The sequence below is a fragment of the Mus caroli genome, chromosome 8 (genome assembly GCF_900094665.2).
Source record: "Mus caroli chromosome 8, CAROLI_EIJ_v1.1, whole genome shotgun sequence".
Taxonomy (NCBI): domain Eukaryota; kingdom Metazoa; phylum Chordata; class Mammalia; order Rodentia; family Muridae; genus Mus; species Mus caroli.
The window spans coordinates 776906-783049 of NC_034577.1; positions in this window are offsets into that span (position 1 = coordinate 776906).

The following is a 6144-nucleotide window of genomic DNA, read 5'->3' on the forward strand; positions in this document are numbered from 1 at the left end:
GATTATTTCCTGCTGTCTACTCCTCTTGGGTGAATTTGCTTCCTTTTGTTCTAGAGCTTTTAGGTGTGTTGTCAAGCTGCTAATGTGTGTTCTCTCTAGTTTCTTTTTGGAGGCACTCAGAGCTATGAGTTTTCCTCTTAGAAATGCTTTCATTGTGTCCCATAAGTTTGGGTAAGTTTTTTTTAAAAAATAGGTATTTTCTTCATTTACATTTCCAGTGCTATCCCAAAAGTCCCCCATACCCACCCCCTCACTTCCATACCCACCCACTCCCACTTCTTGGCCCTGGCGTTCTCCTGTACTGAGGCATATAAAGTTTGCACGACCAATGGGCCTCTCTTTCCACTGATTGCTGACTAGGCCATCTTCTGAAGCCACATATTTCTACTTCCCTAAACAAGTTTGGTTGACCAAAGTGCACCAGATGCCTTTAGTCACATGTAGGCAGAAATTATGTAGGCAGGAAGCACATTAGGATGTATGCTTGTCCTTGATTTGACAAGGTGGAAATATATAGCCTTGTGGGTTTGCCTTTATAAGCACCTGGCCAGTGTAGCTTGTGGGTCAATCCCAGGTATTTATCTAGCTGGGGTACATCTTCCTGGCAAGAATTTAATAAAGCTTGCTTTAAATTTGACTCAAAAGTTGTTGTGGTGGGTTTTCCTGCTTGGTGGGATTAACACTTAGTCATTTCTATCTAAAACTGTAATTTCCCATGTTTATGTCTCTGAATAGTCCCGTTTGATCATTCGTGTTCATGAAGAACGTTCTCCCACTTAACTAAAGGTCTCGCTGAGAGGTGAACTTCTCTCTCAAGCCCAATGGGACCATAAGAAAGTTAACAAAGATATAAACATGAGGTGATAAGAGAAACCAGAGTATGGCTCAGGGCAAGACATGTTTACCTAATAAACGTGTTAAGCTACTGTAGAGAGGATAAATTAGATAAATAAAGATGGGGACAAAACCATAAAAGATTGAAGCCAACTCAGGGAAGGTCTGAATACATCACATGCAAAGATAATGCACTAAATGCTGAAAATTTTAAAAATGTTCTTGTGGATATAGACTGACTTAAAGTGGTATGTTGAGTCATTCCTGTGTTTGCTAACTTTGTTAAGCTTTTGCTATGTGGAGAAACTGAGTCATGTAAGAACTGAGGTAAATATTAACTGTGTGCCTTCTTATTCTCATAGATGTCTCTGTATGAGAAGCAATCCTACTCTTATGTCCTTTAATTGCATCCTCTGTGCTAAAGTGAGCCATAAACGGATCTGTTAAATTGATTTAGTCTTTGCTAAAGTATACCATGAAGGGGTCAGGAGATTGAGGTCTCCAGATTCCCCATGAACTTTGTGCATGGTTTAAAATCTATTTTAGTACTAAAAAAGCTTCAAGTAAAAAATTATAGGTTTTAAGCCTCAAAATTTTTGTAATTGAATTTTATTTATTTATTCACTTTACATCCCACTCACTGTCTCCCTCCAGGTCACCACACACACACAATTATTCACCCCACTTCCTCCCTTTCTCCTCTGATTGGGCGGGGGCTCCCCTGGGTAAACCCCACCCTCACCCCCAGACCTGGCACTTCAAGTTTCTGCAAGGCTAGGCACTTCTTCTCCCAGACTCAAATAGTACCTTTTCCCTCGGATGGGACACAGACCCCATCAGAGTTAATTTGCATATAGGATAAGGATGCTCCTGGACATAAGAGTGGCCAGAGCCTGCTGCTCTGTCTTCTGCTGTGTATACCTGATCAGGAAAACTTCCTCCCTATTTATAGGGAAGATATATTATTCCCCATGTCTCACTTGGTAGAGGAATAGATTCTCACATCTTAAGTTACAGAGACAAATAACAATTACATTGCCCTCAGTGTCTCCCAGACTGACACATGAAGATACTGTGAACAGGGAAATCTTGTACCTGAGCCTGTCACTCAACTAGTATGGGACCTCTATACTAGTTCCATCAGCTATATCCTTTCTTCTGGCTTTCCATTCTCCTCTTAACAAAGCCAGTCCCAGCCTGAGTATGATACCCGATTCTGCAGGGAGTCCTCAGGAGAGCTTTAGGTAATGTAAATCAGAGCTTCTGTCCTCAGGGCCAGTCAGCACAGCAGAATGAACTATGGGCCCTCATTTAAACACTAAGTTGCAGTGACCAACCTGTGGACCCACCATATCTGGGTAAAGAAAATTATGCTGCCTGAGCAGGAGATCTGGACAGTGATCAGTTCTTTCAGAGACAGGAAGACTGGTTCTTCATCCCTGATCAAGTTGTAACTCTGGATGCCAGCAGGTCTATGTACTGCAGAGAGTTGAGGAATTCAGCAGGGGTCATCTGGAGACCACCATTTGGATAATGGTGGCCCTTCTTTCTTTTGGAGTCATGATAATATTCTCCATTATGCTTTTATAGGGCTTTTATGGGAGCTATGATGGCTCCTCAGGACTGAACTCTGACAAAGAATTTTGCTAGTTCTGATATATCTGGAAATATATAGGTTTACAAAAAAATACTATCTGATTTCTTTAACAAGCTATACCTGCCTATGAATACAAATAACAAGTGGTCCTCGTAGATGGTATATATTTCTTGAAATTGAATAGAGCCTTCCAATCCTGTAAAAGGACCAACTCTACCAATTGACAAGAAAGGGGATTATGTGCCTACTCGAAAGAAGGGTGCTGTTACTGTGCTAATAAGTCAGGAATGGTTCCAAACATGGTGGCAATGCTAAGGGAAAGTGTAGACAACAGAAGAGAAGCCCTAGAGCTCCGGGTATTTTGGAATGGCTGATGGATTTTAAAACTTGTCTAATGTCTATAACAGAGCCCTTCTTTCTGGTTGTACTAGGATTGTGACTCGGGCCATGCCTTCTGAGCTGTTTACCGATGTATCAGCTCCTGAATAGAAGCTGAGAAGCTACAAATGGTTTTGGCCTCAGAGCCTGTTCAGTGATAAATCAGGAGGGCACTTGGTGTTCAGTTCCCTACCGCACATGACTTTAAATTGAGCTTTATAAAAGATGTTTAATGCCTTTAACAGGCAGGAATGGTGTAGAAGAAACTCTAAGTGATTGGTGCATTTACAAATAATGAATTTACCAATAGATTTGCATAGGAGACATTAAATCACACAATGGAGAATTTAACTAAGGGAGAGCTGCCTGGTGCTCAGGGAGGTCAGAAGAGGGAGTCGGCTCCCCTGAAAGGAAAATCTAATAGAACCACGTTAGAAAATTCCATTGTGATATCTAATATCTAGTATGTTAATTTAAATGAAAAATGTCAAGGTACTTTGCGTCACTTATTTCTATAAGTAACTCCAACAAAGTCACAGGTCCACTGAGCTAGACTTGAGTGGAATTGTTTATTGATCCGTCACTGTTGCCCTACATGGGGTGAATAAAAGTCACACAAGTCTCCCAAGCCTACTGCCATTCTCTATTATCACTATTACTACAACTACTACTACTACTCTACTACTACATTATTGCTGTGTTGGGGATGCTATGCCATGCACCCTTCTTGTTGCTCTCCCTACCCCAGACTGCCATTTTTATTCTGTCCTTATTCAGAGTCCAGGCACTTGAGTGACAGAGGAAGCAAAGCTTGATGCACTGACTGAGGTAAGAGGTTGTTTCTCCACACACATACACCCCGAACAAACAACCAGTCTTTAACTTGTTTTTTGGTAATTTCTTATACATATACATTGTATTTAGATCATACTCATACTTATATCCCTCCTGCCAACCCTTCCCGAACTCTCAGTTTCCTCTCAATTTTATCTCCTCCTGTCCTTTTTATAACCCACTGACAGTTGAAGTTGACTAGATGACTGGGCATGGCCCTGTAATATCAGTGCTGGGGTGGGACTGAAGACAGGAGGATAGTTAGGCATCCCTGCATGCCAGCCTAGCTGAGAAAGAGCTGTTCTACATTCAGCCAGAGGAGTCTTTGGTTCAAAGTTTCAAACTGGTAGAGGAGGACACGTGACTTCTCCTGGTCTCACATAGATGTTCATGGGCGTGTGCACCTCCACACATGCAGGTACACATGCATCACCCTTCACATGCACAAACAGAAAACATAGTGCGTCTCATTCACATTAAAAAACATTATCAGCATTCTCCTTGAAATCAGGAAGAAGAATAAAGAGAAACTCACAGATGGGAGAAAATGCTTACACATCATGAGTTCTGTAAAGACCCATATACTCAGGCTAGGACATTGCTTAGCTGGTAAAGTATTTGCCATGTGAGCATAAGGGAGCCAAGTCCAGTCCTTAGCACTCATGAGAAAAGCGAGGCATGCTAGTGCATGCTTATAATCCAAGACCTGGAAAGGCAGAGACAGGAGGAATCCTGGGGCAGTCTGACTATCCAGCATAGTGTATGTAACAAGCTCCAGGTTCATACAAGATGCTGGGTCTTCATTAAGTTTCCTCTTGCTGTGATAAACTACTCAAACAAAAACATTTTAGGGAGACAGCGTCTATTTAGCTTACAATTTCATGTTGCAGTCCATTATTGTAGGAACTTGAAACAATTGGGTCATAGGCATATCTGTACTTCTGTGCTCACATACAGATCAGAATCTTCTTACTTCAAAAAACATACCCTCATGGGCATGCCCCCCATAGAACTGCCTCTTTATTGACTGAAGATCCTGTTAGCTGACAACCAAACATAACCATCACATATACAATGGAATATTATCCCTATTAATTAATTTATTGACTCATTTTACATCCTGATGGCAGCCCCTTCCTCCCAACATCCCCTTCACACATTCCCTCCCCCTATACTCCCTCTCCTTCTCTGAGAAGGGAGAGACCCTCCTGGATACCAACCTCTCTGGCATATCACGTCACCATGGGACTGGGCTTATCCTCTCCCTTTGTGGCCAGGTATGGTAGCCCAGTTAGGAGAACAGGATCCACAAGCAGGAGACAGTCAGGGACCCCCAACCACCCCCACTGCCATGTCCTACTTGTTAGAGGATCTGCATGGAGACCAAACTGCATATCTGCTACGTATTTGTGCGTGCGTGCGTGCGTGCGTGCGTGTGTGTGTGTGTGTGTGTGTGTGTGTGTGTGTGTGTGTGTGATGGACTAGATCCAGTCCAGAATGGAATATTATTTAGGGGTGAATAAGAAAAAAAATGTATGATAGACTCCTCACTGTGGGCCTTAGGGATATTATGCCAAGAAAAACAAGCTAGCTGTGGAAAGAAATGTGTTGCAGAATTTTGTTTGCAGGAAGACCCTGAAGTGGGCACTTTAACAGAGACATGAAAGGGAATAGAGATTTTCAGGGGGCTGTATGATATCTTGCTTAATGGGTACAGGCTTAATTTTGTTCTGATGAGGCTATAGAAACAGATAAGGCAGGGACCCCCATGGAACAGTTCCCAAAATGTCCTTGCTGGGGACCAGAAATCACAGAAGGGAATTCTGTGTCCTGGTTCCTTCCTGTCATTCATCCTTGTCTGGAGGCTGTGAGGACACAACTGAGACTCAGAAGTGCCTAACACCTCACGGCTGGGCCACCTGGACTGACCAGCTCACCCTCTCCTTAGGCCTGGCTCCAGCTTCTGTCATATGTCCTTTAAAATGCCCCTTACCTAGCAGTTCAACAGTACCCTATTTCTGGAGATCCCCTCCTATTACACAGTAGCCCCATCCACACTCTGTTAAGTTCCAATTTGTGACTCAAATCCACATTTTAAAAGGCCTTAAATGGTGGCACTCCAAGAGACAGAGACAGGAGGATTACTGGGATGTGCTGGCTAGTCATTCCTAGCAAAATTGGCCAGTATCAACAAGGTAAAAATGAAAAATACAAGATAGATAGACAGACAGACAGGCAGACACACACACACAGACACACACACACAGACACACACACACACAGAGTGAGGGCAGAGAGGGAGGGAGGGAGGGAGGGAGAGAGAGAGAGAGAGAGAGAGAGAGAGAGAGAGAGAGAGAGAGAGAGAGAGAACAAATCAGGAAACAGCTACAGTTAAGATCTTTCTGTTCACAGAGGAAGGAACTGACACACATAAACTGTAGGTTAAGTTCAGTCACCCTGCAGGGTCATTTTGCCAACAGGTGTTACAGATAGATGACATA